Source organism: Phascolarctos cinereus, unplaced genomic scaffold, assembly GCF_003287225.1.
Source record: "Phascolarctos cinereus isolate Bilbo 61053 unplaced genomic scaffold, phaCin_HiC Scaffold_726;HRSCAF=1367, whole genome shotgun sequence".
Classification (NCBI taxonomy): Eukaryota; Metazoa; Chordata; class Mammalia; order Diprotodontia; family Phascolarctidae; genus Phascolarctos; species Phascolarctos cinereus.
The window spans coordinates 97615969-97634018 of NW_027556098.1; the positions used below are offsets into that span (position 1 = coordinate 97615969).

An 18050-nucleotide genomic window follows, 5' to 3' on the forward strand; every position below is an offset into this window, starting at 1 on the left:
CATTTGGAGCACTTCATCATCTTAAAACAATACCAGATCTGATAGTCGACATTCTCTGTCAACTTCCAGTTTCTAATCAATTTCATCCGTTAGCAGGGACCTACTATGTTCACTGTGCAAAATGCTATGGGCATAAAAGAAGGACCAGACATAAGCCCTGCCTATGAAGAGTTTATGTAAGAGATAAAAATGTATACATCCTTCATTCTAATAAAGGATTAAATATGGGGGGTAAGGTGTGGGGGTAGGGAGAACGGAATAAAGTAGAAAAGGCACTGAGTTAAGGATGCCTTGTTTTAGCGGCTCTGGAACGAACTACATGACTTTGCACTTGAAGGATTTAAGTTTCACTAAATAGCTCATTAATGGAGGCAGATTCAAATAATATCTAAATCTAATTTTTTTTTTTGGACCGTAAAGTATAAGAAGGATAGTAATAAGACAGCGAGCTTCCTTTCTCAGTTCTTCTCTTAAACTCCTTCCTGAACTTGGATACGTTAGCACCTCATGACAGTTTCTCCTTCTGTAAAGTAGAGGCTAATGCTGCTTTTCATTTCCTAGAATGGAGTAAAGGTTCAGGTGAGAACTTGGGAGGGAGGTACAGAAGGCTCCCAGGCCTGTGGGTGGATAGCAGTATGTAAATGCCGCTCATGCTTCCACAATGCTAACAGCCCTACTGGTAGTAGCAGGCTTTTGACAGACTCCAAGTAGGAGTGAATTTCACTTGGCCATTCTCCAAACAGGGTGAACAGAACATGCCACAACCACTTAACATTTAAAACAGGCCTATAACATAAATTTTTCAGCAACACGAGCCCGTTGGTGTCTGGTGGTGATCTAGCTATGAGTCACCCCCTCTCTGATCAGCTCTCTGGAGTCATTCCCACAGTCACCTATAATCCTGACAGCATCACATTTTCTTTATTATCAGGGTCAAGAGTGCACATGTCCAAAAAAATACCGATAATGAGCTTCAACCTTTGGAAGACAATCTTCATTCTGGCACAGTTGCTTTGACACTTTGAAAAAATACATTTGCCAATTTGCTACCTCCAGCACCCAACCACCCCCTCAAACCACTTATCTAAACCAGAAGTGGGAGTGGAAAGAGAATGATGGGACTGATGGGGATCAAGAAGCATGGAAGAAGGCTGGGGGGGAGGGAGAGGAAGGGGAATGGTAGGCAGTGTGGATCGTGGAGGGAATCAAGTAAAGCTTATCATGAATAGCAACCTCAATACAGAACCCACCACCTCAAAATAGCACAAATAGTGCTATAGCCAAAGCAGAAAAAAATGGTGCTGCCAACATATTGATTACCATTTTCCATGGAACTAATGACTCATTTCTTAATCAAGCAGTGTTGTGTGGAGTGAACTCTTTGACCTGGAATTAGGAAAGGCCTGTGTTCAAATCCTGCTCTAACTCTTAAGATCGTATTTAGGGTGTTGGAGGGGACGTTGGAAGCCATTGAGTTCATAACCCTAATTTTGCAGAAATGGAAACCGAGGCCCAGAGAGGTTAAGTGACTTGCTCAGGATCACATTAATAAGTGCCTGAGGTAGTACTAGAGCCAAGGTCTCCCTAACTTTAAAGTCCAGAGTCCTATCCACACCAATTCGCTTACTTTGTGCTCACCTCTCTGAGCTTCAGTTCAGTTTGTAAAATGGAAATAATATGGTTTGGACCAGCCATCCAACTGTTTGGATTCAGTCAAAGGGCAGCACTTGGGGACCTAGAGGGCTACATGTGTCCTCGAGGCTGCAGGTCCCCCCACACCTGGTTTAGACAATCTATTTCACAGCGCTGTTGTGAAAAAAAGAATAGGGAAATTGTAGAGTTTCATATACATACAGTAAAGGTAAAAAAATTATTATTGCTTTAAAAACAACGTGGGGCAGTGGTTAGAGTTCTAGGCTTAGAGTCAGGAAAACCTGGGCTCAGATTCCCCTTGGAACACTCACCAGTTCTGCGGTCCTGGGCAGGCAGGTAAATTACCTGTGTCCTCTCAAGCACCTCTGCAAAGTATCTTCACTAGATTGATAGATTATGAAACACATGAGTGGAGAGCCTCCCCATACTGCCAAAAAACACAGATCCTTCACATGTTCATATGCTATCACTCCTTAAAAAAAAACAAACCCCAAAGCATTGAGCCTTGAGCTTTATTTTCTGTTTCCTCTTCTGCCAGCTATTGCCAAGCTTCTGTGACACCTCTGGAAACGTCAAAGGAAAGCAACCCTCTTTTTGGTTGTATGAGGTTGGAACATCCATCATAGAATCTTAGAGGTAGAGGGGGCCTGAGAAATTATGTGCTATTGTGACGATTAAAAGGTAGAAGAGACATAGTTTCTGGGTAATTTAATCATTTTATTAATAAGGTCAACAGTTTATTCATAAAAGCATGGTCATTTGGCCATCTCTCTCAGACCAAAGACCAGTAATGGCAGAGGGGTCTTAGTTTATATGCCCTTCAAAGAGGAGGTGTTCCTGAGGAGCAGCAGTCATCTTGGTTACTGCAAAGACAGGTGGGGGCCATATTAAAATGAAGGTCTTGTGCTACATGACTTAGGTTACTCAAATCTCAGTCAAAGGTACATCAATTTCCATATCACCTGTCTCGATAATAGGGAGAATCAACCTTTCCCCAGACTTGTCTGAGCAAATACGATGAACAGGAATATATCCATTAGCCCATACTTAGAATTTCTTTTACTGTCTGATTAGATCTTGGCCTGGATGAATCTCTAAGAGAGATTTCACACACTGGTTAGTAAAAAATGGAAAAAAACCTTGGTCCTGATTCAATAATTAGTTATTAAATATAAGAGAGAAATATTCATTTCTCACACTACCATCACCCATTTTGCAGATGGGGGATGCTGGGACTCAAAGAGATGAATTAACTCACGAAAGGTCACACAGTGACAGAGCTGCAACTACAGTTTCTTTAAAGTGAATTTTCCTTTGTGGAATTCGTGCTGCAAGGATTTTTTTCCTAGCTTCTTCCCACATCATCTTCCCCTTTTAAGTTATACCTATTCTTAGTAATGACCGTTGTCTGTGTGTATTTAGTGAAACTTCCAGGAAAAGAAAGTCTTAATTGAGAATCCTCATTTGTCACTCCGTATGGGGGAAGGGTAGTAGGCTCAGTACACACACACACACACTCACCATCTTTCCTTGAAGCTAACAGAGTAATATCTGGAGTTAGGTAAATTGAGTCATTGGAGAATGGTACTTAAGAAGCACAGGTCACAGGTTCAGTTCTCCTATGGGCCAGTTAACTTTGCCCAGGATAGAAGCTAGGTGATGCAGTGGATATAGAACAGATCAGTTCTAATCTAGCCTCAGACATTTATGAATTGTGCGACCCTAGGAAAGCCACTTAACCCTGTTTGCCTCAGTTTCTTCATCTGCAAAATGAACTGGAGAAAGAAATGACAAACCACTCCGGTATCTTTGCCAAGAAAACCCCAAAACAGAGTCATGAAGGGCATGACTGAACAACTATGAGATTCTGTTCTATGGTCACAACCTGTCATAAATGCACGGAGTTCATTACAAGGGAAACCAGATAAGAAAGAACAGAAGGTCAAGCACAGCTCCGTCCTTCAAAAAACAACTCCAACACAGCCCGTAAAGGTAATTAGTGGCATCATATTCATATACCAAGGATATCCCCTCTACCATACGGTACTGAATTATGTTGGTATTTCAGGCAGCTAGCTGGCACACCGAGTAAAACTGATGGATTGGAGTCCATGAGACCTGAGTTCAAATCTTGCCTCAGCCTCTTCCTAGCTGTATAATCCTAGGTGATCTTTCTCATCTCAGCCTTTCTCAGCCTCAGCTTCCTCATCTATAAAATGTAGATAATAACAGTACCTACCTTCCAGGGTTGTTGTGAGGATCAAATGAGGTAACATATGTACATTGCTCTGCAAACCTTGAAGGGCCATATAAATGCTAGCTATAATTATTACTGCTTTTCAGATGCTACATTTACAAGGCAACATTACCTAGCTAACTTTGGACCATTAAAACAGGTTATCTTTGTGATACTTAGCAAGACCTCAATACCTGTACCAGGTTGGTGAGCCCATACCAGGTGACCTGCTGGCTCTTTCTTCTTTCTCCCATCTCTCTTCTTACCCTCTTCAGTACCCACACCACTATTTCAGACATTTTCCAAATAGTATGTGCTTCTGTTGCCACAAAGAATTCAACAGCTCAAAGACTCAGTTACATCAATTTTTCAGTTTCCTTCACTCCATAAACAGCTTTGAAAACCTCTTAGCTGTAGCCATCAAACTGATAGCCAACAAGTGAAATGTTTCTCTACACTCTTGAGAAAAGAGATTATCTAGAGAAAAGCTGTCTGAAGTATGGATTTCCAACTAAAGAGTCATCATGGAGGAAGACCTGTTGTATGCACATATCTGTGGGTGGCTTGTACATTGTGTTGTGCCCCAGTGATATTGTATTGCTTTTTAGATCACTTCTTATGGCTGATATTCCAAGAAGTCAAACACATCCACTCATACCTTGCCCCAGTATTTGGAAATATCTTCTCACCTGTTATACATTTTGATCTATATTAACATTCATTTCCAACTTTGACTCTGGGATATATTAAGGTATTCAGCACATCAGAGGAGTTAATGCCTGTGATGTAAGCAAGTTTGTCAGCACCTAGTTAAGCTCCATTAATAGAAAAGGAAAAAAAAACACCATTAAAAATTACTCTACTCTGCTTTAATTTTAAAAAGAACACTCAAACCTTACATTTGCATAGTGAAGTTTAGAAGTTTCAGAACACTTCACTTTCTTCTTAAAACAACCCTATAAAGTATGCAGGATAGAGAGTATTATTCCCATTCTGCAGCTGAGAAAATCAAGTCTCAGAAAGGATTGCCCAAGGTCATAGCTGGAAAGTTCTAGAACTATAATGAAACCTAGTTTTTCTGACTCCTAGTCAAGGACTCTTTCTACAATCACACTCATTCCCTAAAGGATAGAATATCTGAGGATCTACACATTCAGAATGGCAGAATAAAAGAGTATGTACAGCTAAGACAACAGTTTCCTCCTATGTAAAATGAGGGACTTCTGATGTCATTGGAAACTCAGGGTCTATGATACTATGAACATGGCATAGTGGAAAGGAAACTAGACTTGGAGTCAGGAAGACCTGGATTCAAATCCTACTTCAAGACACTTACGAGTTAGGTGAAAATCACTTCACCTCTCCTTATCTATGAAATGAAGAGGTTGGACTCCATGACCTCTAAGCTCCCATGCAGTTCCAAACCTATGATCCTTTGGACTGTCGTGATTCTTGGATGCTTGAAAGGATCTGATACACTGTGCTAAACCTGCTCTAATAAAGAAAAATGTTCATCCAAAAACAAGGAGGCCTCCCATTTCACATTAAATACCAACCAATCACGTTGTTCTTCCCTACAATTACAGGAGGGAGATACGACAGTGAGCGTGCAGTTGTTTCTGAGCAACAAGTTTATAATTGTAGATGCTTGCAAGGAAGTAGGACCCAGTTAACAATGGTTTTCATTATTCAAAACAATTGCCAATCAGCTGCAGCCCGCACAAAGATTGCACGGTATGGACAAAATGTCTTCCTTCTTCCTGTGGAATCTCTGTTTGCCCCATAGTACCCTCTGCTGTCTAACAGGAATATTTCGGCACTGCACCACTGTGATAACAATATATTGACATTCCCATTTTCCCTGGAACAGGAGTAGAAGGGTAGGGGTGGGAAGAAATGGAGAAAGAGGGAGTGGGGTTCTCTAAGTAGGAAACAATGAATAGGCACACATCACATTAGGTATTTAAAAGATAAATATACCACAAAACATGCCACAGGCAAGCAAGTTATGAGCATATTCCAATATGTAGATCATTTCAGTTGCCAAGCAAAACTCACATTCCACCCTTCTGAAATCTCTCTCTAGCTTATTTCTTTCTTACTAAATGAATCCAGAGAGCTACAGCAGAATGTTTATGACATATAAATGCTACAGAAAAAATGCCCAGAGCAAGAAGAAAGCAGCCTTCCTACTCCGGAAAAAAAAAAAATTAAGAATAAAAATTTCCTGGACAACCACTATAAACAGGAAGGGAAAAACAAAAGAACATTACAGAGCTATTGGTTGTTGTGTTTTAGGTACAGCATCCTTTTATTTTTTATAGGACTGAAATGTTTAATTTACTTGTTAACAAAAATCAATATACAAACAGAGTACGTACTACTTTATATCAAGTTATTTGTAGTAATAAAGACCAAGGTATTTTATTGCAGGGGCATTTTTCACATCCCAAACCCTGTTTGGGGAATTCAATGGGAACAGTGAAAGCAAAATAGACATGTTCATTCTGTGCTTCAATATCCCTGCTGACACTGCTGTTAAGAGAAGAAAGCCTGATTAATTCATATTGAGAACCCAGTCGGTTAAAATTATAGAATCACAGAATTTTAGAGATGGAAGAGAGGGAGAAATGAAATGTGTGTGATGAATTTGGGAGAAGAATAGAAATTTGGGAGAAGTAATAAGAAACAATAGCCTAGTGACTGTCCAGGAAAGATTGGAGCCTGGTTTGATCAGGTATGGAAGCCTTCACATGGATAATAAAAGGATAGTAATAGCCTCAAAGAATTGTTTTTTAACTCCCAGAGCCTTCACTGTCCCCTTCCCAGTGTCAGAAAATGGTCCTGGGAGTCTATTATTATCCACAAAGAAAAGAAACTTGAGTTTTCTATAAAATACTCCACCTTACTCACCACCAGAAATAGCCTCTGAAAGCATTAAGGAACTTCACAGCCGCCTCTCAAATAGTCTAGCATCATATGAATGTAGCACCTACTTATCCCTATGGACACACACTGTTCCTGCTGCTAGGAAATGATGGGATTTAGACATGAAGAGGACTTTTAACATCATCTAGTGCAACCCCTCTTATTCACAGATGAGAAAACTGGAGGACCAGAAATGAAGCCATTTGTCCAAGTTGACACCAATGATAAGTAGAAGGACCAAAATTTGAACCCATCTCCCGTGACGACAAAGTCAGTGCTTTTTCTCCTATATATTTCAATGGCTTACAATGTATAGTCATCATTTTCAAAGCAATGAGTTATTTCATTTTCATTCATTAAATAAGTTTTTATTTTAAATAGCAGAGACTAAAACATTTTAAACATGTAGCCAAATGTCTAAGCCTACACCAGAGTATTGCTATGAAGAAACAGATAGCTACAGGCAGGACAGCATATTTTATACATGGCTGGTATTCTTGCATAGATAGATTAAATAGCCATTTTATGGTGTGATTTTTAATTTTTATTTTTTCCCAATTACATGTAAATAAAATTTAACATTCATTTTTTTTAAATTTTGGATTCAAAATTCTCTCCCACTCTCTCTTATATCCCCCCCTCACTGAGAAGGTAAGCAATTTGATATAGATTATACATGTGCAGTCACATAAAACATTTCCATATAAGCCATATTGCAAAAAGAAAATTCAGAGGAAAAAGAATATTAAAGAAATTGAAAAGCATACTTCAATCTGCATGTCAGTCCTTTCTCTGGAAGTAGATAGCATTTTTCATAATATGCACTTCAGAATTATCTTGGATATTGAGAATAGTTAAGTCATTCACAGCTGATCATTACACAATAATGCTGTAACTGTGTACAGTGTTGTTTTGGTTCTGCTTATTTCACTTTGCATGAGTTCATGTAAGTTTTTTCAGGTTTTTCTGAAAGCATCCTGCTCATCATTTCTTATAGCATAATAGTGTTCCATTACAATCATATCACAACTTGTTCAGTCATTATTCAGCTGATGGGCATCCCCTCAATTTCCAATTCTTTTCACCACAAAGGGAGCTGCTATAAATGTTTTATACCTATATTTTTATTATATACATATATTGTTTTATTATTTATGTATTATTATATAATTTTAGTTATATTATATATATTATTTTATATACATATGAATATTTTATACAGATACATATATACATATTTTATGCTTTTCTTTTCTGGAGTACAGACCTAGTGGTATTGCTGGGTCAAAAGGTACACAGTTTTTTATAGCCTTTTGGGCATAGGTCAAAATTGCTCTTCAGAATGATTAACTCAATTCACAACTCCACCAACACTACAGTAGCATCCCAATTTTCCCACATCCCCTGCAATATTTGTCATTTTCCCTTTCTATCTTATTAACCAATCTAATAGATGTGAGGTGGTACCTCAAAATTGTTTTAATTTGCATTTCTCTAATCAAAAGTGATTTAAAGCATTTTTATAAGACTATAAATAGCTTTGATTTCTTTTTCTGAAAACTGCCTGTTTATAGCCTTTTGATCATACGAGTCACTGGGGAATGACTCATGTTCTTATAAATTTGACTCAGTTCTCTATATAGAGTTCCCCCTTCTCCCAGTGCATCCCTCTTTCTCAGCTCTCAGTTTTTTTAAGAAACCATCCCATCACAGTCAACTCACACCTGCACCCTCTGTCTATATATACTACTTCAAATTGCCCTAATAATGAGAAAGTTCTTGGGAGTAACAATTATCATCATCCTATATGGAAATATAAACATTTTAGCCTTATTGATTTGCTTATGATTTTTTTTCACGTTTACCTTTTTATGCTTCTCTTGAGTCTTATATTTGAAAGTCAAATTTTCTATTATTCAGTTCTGGTCTTTTCATCAGGAATTCTTGAAAGTTCTCTATTTCATTAAATATCCATTATTTCCCCCCCCAAAGGATTATACTAAGTTTTGCTGAGTTTATTCTTAGTTGCAATCCTAGCTCCTTTGCCTTTTGAAATACCATATTCCAAGCCTTCTGGTCCTTTCACGGGGAAGCTACTAAATCTTGTGTGGTCCTGACTGTGGCTTTACAATATTTGAACTGTTTCTTTCTGGCTGCTTGCAATATTTTCTCTTTGATCTATGAGCTCTGGAATTTGGCTATAATATTCTTGGGGGTTTTCATTTTGGGATCTCTTTCAGGAGATGATTGGTGGATACTTTCAATTTCTGTTTTACTCTCTGGTTCTAAATATTGGGACAGTTTTCCTTGAAAATTTCTTGAAAGATGATGTTTAGGCTCTTTTTTCAATCATGGCCTGCAGGTAGTCCAATAATTCTTAAATCCTCTCTCCTGGATCTCTTTTTCAAGTCAGTTGTTTCTCCAATAAAATGTTTTACCTTTTTTTTTCTTCTTTTGATTTTGTTTTATTGTTTCTTGGTGCCTAATAAAGTCATTAGCTTCCATTTGCCCAATTCTAATTTTAAGGAGTTCTTTTCTTCAATGAGCTTTTGTACCTCTTTCCATTTGGCCAATTCTGCTTTTTAAAAAGTTCTTGTCAGTGGATTTTTTGCCTCATTTACAATTTGGATAATTCTGTTTCTAAGGAGTTCTCTTCAGTAGATTTTTGTGCCTCTTGGCCTGTTGCACGTATTTGTGGCCCATTTGTACCATTTGGACTATTCTGTTTTTTAAGATGTCATTTTTTTTCAGTATTCTTTTTGTGCTTCCTTTACCAAACTGTTGACTCCTTTTTCCCCCACTATTTTCTTGCATCATCCTCATTTCTTTTTTCAATTTTTCCATTACACCTTTTTTTAATATTTAAATCCTTTTTGAGCTCTTCTAAGAATGATTTTTGGACCTGTGACCAATTCACGTTTTTATTTGAAGCTTTGCATGTAGCTGTCCCTTTCCTGCTGCTATGTTTACAGCTAGCTCTGGGGATCTGTAGGTTTTCAATGCTTTCAAGCTGGTATGCTCTAAGGATAGATGTGGTCACTGCTCTCCTGGCCTATACTCTGTTCTTTACCCAGGAAGAGACCTTGTTTTCCTGTAGCAACCAGTACTAGCACTCCTCCTGCCCCCAGAACTATGACCAGGACCTCCACTTTCCTGTAGCTGAGATTGTTAGTCCATGGCCTGAGTGCTCTCAAAGCTGCTGCCACCAATGCAGCCACCCCCCAAGGCTTGGCCCTATGAGCAACCATAAGTCCTCCTCCTTGCCCTGGAACTTCTACCTAGGCCCCTGCCCCTTTGTGGTCACAACAGCCATCACTCCTTTTGTCTCTGGGACTGTGACCTGGGAATGCATATGGGCAATGCAACAGGATCCTGAATCCAGTGCTGGGAAAAGGTGACCTGCAATCTCCTTTTAACCAGCTGTCTGACCTCCCCACCATCTGTGAGTTGAGAACTCCTGAAGCTGCCGCCACCAACATAGGACTCACCTCCTCCCCAAGGCTTGGCCTACATTGCCTGTGCTACCAGAGCCCAGCACCATCAGGTGAGACAGGACTTTCCTGCCAACTTCCTAAGTTGTCTTGGGGTAGAAAACTGTTTTACCTGACCGTTTGTTGGTTCTGCCATTCCAGAATTCGATTTGAGGTTATTAGTTTAAAGTTGTTTAGGGGGGATTTGGGAGAGCTCAGCTGAGCGCTTTTGTACTCCACCATCTTGGCTCCACTTCTCTGTGATATGTTTAAGGGCCAGCATAAGAAGGCCCACTCCCCTCCCCATAACCAAAATACCTTCCTCAAAAATCTACTTGACCCTCTTACTAAACCTAGGACCCTTATATATCTATAAAAGCTTTGTTTGTGGTGACAAAGAACTGGAAACTGAGGGAGGAGGTTCTATCAATTTGGGAATGGCTGGGCAAATTATGGTATAAGGATGTAATGATATATTCTAGTGCCCTGAGAAATAGAAAAAGGATAGTTTCAGAGAAACCAGAGAAGATGTACATGATCCGATGCCCTGAGCAGATACAAAATGAAACGAGAATAACCAGGAGAGAAATTCATATGATAACAATAACATTTTAAAGATAAATAGCTTTGATAGATTTGAGAACTATGACCATGCAACAAGCAATCATGGTTTAAAAAAAGTGATGATGTTACACTACTTACCTTCTGAAAGAGAGGTGAGAGATTCAAGATGAGGAATGAGACATGTATTTTTGGTCATGGACAAGGTGGAAATTTGTTTTGCTTAACTATGAAATTTATTCCAAGGACTTTGGGTTTTTTTCTCTTAAATTGGGAAGGGAGAGGTGGGAAAGAAAGAAAATAAATACTTATTAATTAAAAATAAAATAAAATGAAGGATTAAAAAAGAAATCCCCAACATTTAACATTAATTCTCACAAGTCTCCAAAGAGACTTTGCTTCTCATTGAGTTAAAAAGCATTAATTTAACTGGGAAGAGTGATACATTGGTAAGCCAATGCATTAGCAAAGATTAGTTTCTATAATTAACTAATGTTCCCCAGTGATCCTCAGCAGAGAGCAAGGACCTGATGAAGGGACCACAAAAAGATAGACAGGTTTTTACTGGAGGAGAAGAATAGAGTTTGAAGGTGGCAGACCCAGGGCAGCTGAGGACAGCTCAAGAACATTGAGCAGATTCACCCAAAGAGGTCTTTGGCTGAGAGGGACCTCAGAAGTTAGTTTTGTTCTTCTAAGACCTGTCAGTGTCTATACATATTCAGACAAGTTACTTATAGTAATGACTAATCACATAAACTAATTCCTGTTAGTGTCTTAGCTAAGCACTGTGTCACTTCTGCAAGATGAAGTAATTCAGAAGAAAGGAACAAATTCCAATACTGTAAGCTGAGCTGAAGGACCCTTTTAGTAAAAGAGCCCAACACTATTCCATTTGAATTTTCTTTGTAGGGTATCATAATGCCATTCATTCATTCATGCATTCATGCTTTCAAAAGAGACTTTGCTAGGCACTATGAGAGAAATAAAAATAAACCCTTGCCCTCAAGGAATTTATAATCTAGTAGGGGAGATGGGGCACGTTCAGAAATAATTATAGTACAAGGTGATCTGTGATAAGTACTATAAGACAAAGCAAGTGCTAAAAGAATTTAGGGAAAGGAGAATCACTTCTGACTGGGAGGATCATTTCATTGGAGGAAAAGGTGTTCAACACTGTGCCTGGAAGGATGGGCAAGATTGTGATAGGGCAGGGGTCTGGGTGATGTAGGGAGGAAAGATGTTGAGGCATCCTAGGCAAAGGGAACAGGATAAGGAAAGGAACCAAGGTATATTCCAGTGTGTCTGGAGAGACTTGCATGAGATAATGAGGGGAGGAGGAGAAAAAAAAGAAATGTATATGATAACATTATTACATATTGAAAAGGAATAGCAAGTTGTATATAATGGATTTGCAATGTTATACGCAATCATCTTTTTTGTTATACCATGTTATGGAAACGCTTGTTTTATTCCATAATTTAAAAATAAAATAAATAAAACCTAAAAAGTAAATGAATGAATGTATAGCTACATAAATAAATAAGTGAATGGATAGACAAACAAATAATGAATGAATGAATGAATGAATGAATGAATGAATGAATGAATGAATGAATGAGTGGAGTAGAATAGAACAGAATAGCTGGAGATGAATTAGGGAAGAGGAAGGAGAAGGGTCAATGGTAAGGCTAACTCCAAGATATGCTGCCCCGAGCTTAATGCATACCACTGGTGAAAACAGAGAACTATTTGGGGGGAGGGCGCTGAGGGAACTTTACTCACATTACTTTATGCCCGTAGTTCTACCTTATCCTCAGTAGAGGATGTGAGGGGAACAAAGTAGGGTTGGGGGCTTGAGGAAAGTGAAACATTTTTTAAATTTCTGCTTTACTGAAATTCTTACTTTTAATGCCATCTGCCTCTGCCTGCTCTTCTCTGGATCTCTGCTTAAATTTCAAGTCTCCAAAGTGCATGATTGCTTGACACCCCCCACCCCACCATGAGTTTGAAGGATCCATATTTTTCATCAGGAACAAAGCCCAAAATGTCCAAGGCTTGCTGTAAAAAGAAAACAGATGGCTGTCTCTCCATTTGCCCAATGGTGGCTGCGAACACCTCTACCCCCACTGTGCAGAACGTCTCTCTGTGACTCATGGTTTCTGTGACTTCTTTGCTAAAGAGCTACGCTCTAGAAAAAGGCTGATTGCAATAGATTTGTGGTGTGACAGCTCTTTTCATGTGAATGCTGTTCCACATTGTAGATTTTCTGTCCTCTTAATAACCTTTACTCAGATGTTCCCTCTTGGAGGTTCAATACTAAAGGAAAGGACAAGCCTTGGCTCGTTTTGTGACCAAGAGGATGAGACTCTTTAAACAATGCCCTGCTCCTTTCCTCCCTCCCTCCAAACAATGGATAATTAATTATCTGGATATATGTGATAAATTATGTGGTCTCCCTTGGTTACCTCAGAAGGCAAGCTACTACATTAGAAAGACCGGTTATTTATATGAACCCATATGTTCTCATTTCTTAACTTCATCTTCCATTTGGCAAGTTTCTGGGGCATCTGAAGAGGAAGTGTTTTGAAAGGGAGAAGATGAACAAAAGAAGGGGAAGGGGCAGGAAGAGGTCATCCCACAAGAATGCCTCTTATGTACCGAATCCATTCCAGGTAGAAAGAAAACAGCTTCTGGAGGTCCTATCAGAAGTTCCTGAGGCCTAGGTTACTCCTGTCATTTCTCACGTCATTTACCTAGCCTTTGCTCATGAAGTCTTACATCAGCGGCCAACAATTCTTCAGCATTGTCCGGGCAATCCAGTCACTGTCCCTTGGGAACAAAAGCAAAAGCCATAGGAATTGGTAGACACCAGCATCACAGCTGTTAAGAGGACAACATCCATTAAATAGTTTTAAGAAATCCAGGAGGCTTTACAAATAATTGTCCAACATTCACAGTTTATTTTTACGACATAGAGGTCTCACACATAAGCTCAGAAAACTCTGTATTTGAGTTCCAACCCTATGGTCTCATTTTTTTTCTGCCCTCTATTAATTTGTCAGTCATTGGCTAATACTTTTCAAAAGAAAGCAGAGAGTGTTTGAAAAAAAAAAGACAAGGATTTCCAGGTCCAGTGAATAACTTAAACTGGCACAAGAAAACTGTGTGTGTGTGTGTGTGTGTGTGTGTGTGTGTGTGTGTGTGTGTGTGTTTTAAGGCACCAATTTGGGTCTAGTCAAAGATGAGGATTCTAGGGCAAAGCTATTCTGTAGAAACAAGCAGAAGAAGCCCAGGCCTCAAACACCAGGATGCAGGCAATGCCCGAGGTCAACAAGGAAATGATGTTAGCAATGTGATTCTGTCACATCCCATACCATACTCACTATTAGGAGACAACATCCGTCTATCACAGAATCCATAAATCTGCTGCTATGCTTGGCACTGCTGCTGCTGATATGTCTGCTACTTCTGACATGATTCACTTAGTCAGGAAACATAATGAAGGCTGTAGCCCAGGCTGTCTGTCAGCAACACATCATCGACTCTAAGGCCCTGGGCACAGGGAGTTAATCTCTTACTATAAAACCTACTTTTAATTAAGTCAATTTTGTTTCACAGGATTGTAGTGCAAAAGCTGCAAGGTATTTCAGATTCTGCGCAGTCCAATGCCTTTGTTTTACAAATGCAGAAACAAGTGAAGGGAAGTTAAGGGATTTACCCAAGGTCATACAAGTAATAGTAGTAGAGGTGAGATTTGAACCCAGATCCTCTGACTCGAGAATCAGTGATCTTTTCACTGTACTATGTGGAAGAGACAGAAAAAAATCAGGTTAGCCCTAAGATAAATCAAGCAAGATAAGCAGCAATTTTGGGCAGGTAGGTGGCAGAGAGGATGGAGTACTGGCCTGGAGTCAGGAGGATCTGAGTTCAAATCTGGCCTCAGACACCTACTAGCTGTGTGACCCTGAGAAAGTCACTCAACCCTGTTTGCCTCAGTTTCCTCATCTGTCAAATGAGCTGGAGAAGGAAATGGCAAACCACTCCAGTACCTTTCCCAAGAAAACCCCAAATGAATCACAAAGCCTCAGATACAAATGAAAAATGACTAAAACAACAAAGTACCAATTCTGATAAAGATGTCGGGGAAAGATTCCTTCATTTGGTAAAAGATTGGACTAGATAGCCTTTAAGGTGCCTTCTAGCTCTAAGAGTCTATGGCTTTAGTCATATTCTAACTATGGAGCTCTAGGCAAGTCACTTAATATCTGTGGGTCTCAATTACTTCATGCATGGGTTGGACTAGAAGGTCCCTAGGATCCCTCCCATCTCTAACATCCCATGATTCCAGACCTAGCTATGAACCACCATATTGGGGCATTTCTCCTCTGAGTGGCAATGTGCATAAGTGCCATAATATTAGTAAGTGGAGGCTTGCTGCCGAATTCTTGGTAAGCTGGTAAATGTGGGGTGAATTAATAGGTACAAAGGCTGTGTCTGGAAATAAATGTTATAGATAATTCACTTTCCAATGGCCCAGAAAGACAGCATTTTCTTATTATTCAAAGTACTTTCATGTGTGTCATCTTATTTTTATCATCTCATCCTCACAACAATCTTCAAAAAGTTATTATGGCAAGTTAGAACCAAGGGGTAGATGTTATAGAGAATAACTTTCAGCTCAACTTGGGGAAGAATTTCTACCAATTAGAATTGTTTGACAGTGTCATGGCCTACCCTTCTCGAGTAGCAAGTTCCCCATCACTGGACACATTCAAAAAGAAATTGGATAATAGTAACAGCTCACACTTAGGCAATGCTTTAAACTTTGTTAGGCACTTTCATCATAACAACTCTATGAGGAAGGTAGGACAAATGTTATTATCTTCATTTTACAAATAAAGACACTGAGGCTCAAAACAGTTACTTGACTTCCCCATGCTCACAACAGAAAGTTGGAACAACTGGATACAAGATTAAGATTCTTTCCATTATTTGAGTTAATATAGGTCATAGAGAGGACTTCTGCACTCTGGGATGATAGAAACCTCCAAACTTTTTTGATCATGCACCTGTGTCAGCAAGAAAAGTCATTTCAAGTGTGTATCACCAATATGTGTATGTTTACTGATTTATAAATTATATACATTTATTATACCAATAATTATGTATACTATGACACACCAAAATGATAAAAGGATGAATGAAAAATGAAATAACACTTGATCCTAGGGTCAATAGAGAACCACTGGAGTTTATCGAATGTGGGAGGAGCGTGGTCACACCTGTGCCTTAGGAAAATCTCATTGGCAGCTGTTCAGGAAATGGATTGGACCCACATTGTAAACTTGGGTGTTTGAAGGATGGTGATGCCCTCAACAGAAATAGGAAAGTACAGAAAAATGATGGGTTTGAGGGGAAAATGTAATGTAAGCACAACCCAACCACTCTTGCTCTTCCTTCACCATTTTTTTTATCTTGTGTTTTCAGGTGAAGGATGGGAAAAGAAGATGAGAGATCTCTCCCCAATAGCCGCCCCAGAGTGCAGAGTCTGCTCACCACTGAGTAGAAGACCTGGAGCAGCCACAAGGGTTAGGGTGTGGGGACACTTGGGGTAAGACACTTATCTGCATCGGTTCTGAAGCTTCTGGAGCCCCTGCCTGGGGTAGCCACATGGGAGACCAGTGGTAGGAGGAGTGGAGGAGTGTGGGATGTGACTCATTTTCCTATCTCTCCCTGATTAATCATGCACACTTTAGGGTGAAACCAGGCCACCTAGGCCTCATTCCACAACCTCCCTCTCCCAGGAAGTTCCACTTTTAAGCTGACTATTAAGGTTCTTTACAACCTGAAAAGTCAAGAATTTTGATCTCACACATGGCCTTGACCTCTCTAAGATTCCATTTCCTTATTTGTAAAATGAGGACTTTAGACTAAAAAATTTCTAAGGATCCTTCCTGCTCTAGTCATCTGTAATTCTGTGATTACCAATAAAGAAATGAAGATCTAGAGTGGTTAATGATTTGCCCAAGTATGCACAGTGACTCAGTAGTAAAGTCACTGACTGAGTCACCAATGATGCATTTTTACCTTCTTCACATTAGACCACTCTGATTGCTCACCAATTACAATCACTGGATTCCATTTCTCCTATGCAGTGGCTGGTAGAGAAAAAGAAATTGCTTTACTTCAGAAAGGCACATGGGAGGAGACAGTGTAAGGGAGAAGGACTCCATGTTATACATATAGCAGGGTTATGGAGTATCAGGAGGATTCACGAGCATGGACACACTGCAGAGGCTGGGGCTAAGGGACAGGGCTGGGCAGCAAGATACCACAGTGATTCTCACCCAAAATTGAATAAAAATGTCTCAAACTCAACATGTCCAAAACAAAATTCGTTATCTTTCCCCTAAAATCCCTCCCATTCCAAATTTCTACATTTTTGCTGAAGATACCACCATTCTTCCACTCTCCCCAGTCATTAATTCAGCATTTTCTTCACCTCCTCACCCTTCCTTATGCCACACATCCAAATATGGTCCCTTCCTATTTCTATCTCTACATCTTTCTCATCTGACCCCTCTTCTCTACCCGTCTTAGTTCTGGTCCACTTCACCTCTCACCTGGATGACTGCAATGACTTCCTAATTGGTCTCCCTGTCTCGAGTCTCTCCCCATACCTGTTCATCCTCTATACAACTTCCAAAGTGATTTTTCTTAAGGGCAGCTCTGAACGTGTCACTCCTCTACTCAGTAAACTCCAGTGACTCCCTATTGCCTGTAGGATCAAATATAAGTTTTCCTGATAAGCTTTTAAAGCCGCATAATTGTTCCCACCAATCTTTTCAGAATCATCATATATTGTTCCTCCTGCCTACCATGCTCCAGACAAACTGGTCTTCTCTCTATTCCTCACATATAGCTCTCCATTTTCATTCTCTGTGCCTTTGCCCTGGTTCATCCTCCGTGTCTAGATTGTACTCTTTCCTTACCTCTGCTTCATAAATCCTTCTCTTCCTTCAAGATTCAGCTCAAACCCCACTTACTATATGAAGTCTTTGCAAATTATAGTTGCTAGTCCCTTCCCTCCCAATCTACTTCATATTTATTTTATTTGTATTTTAATATATGTATATACAGTTATCTCTTCTACATTGGGGGAGGGTTTAGGGGCATGGCACCCCCAACCTGGAAAATCTGAA

At 39.6% G+C, this 18050-nt stretch overlaps 1 pseudogene; it reads right to left on the reverse strand.

The window, feature by feature from the left end:
• LOC144454352 (myosin-7-like) overlaps window positions 1–17809 on the reverse strand; it is a 55710-nt pseudogene extending 37901 nt beyond the window's left edge.
• Between the last annotated feature and the right edge of the window lie 241 nt (window positions 17810–18050).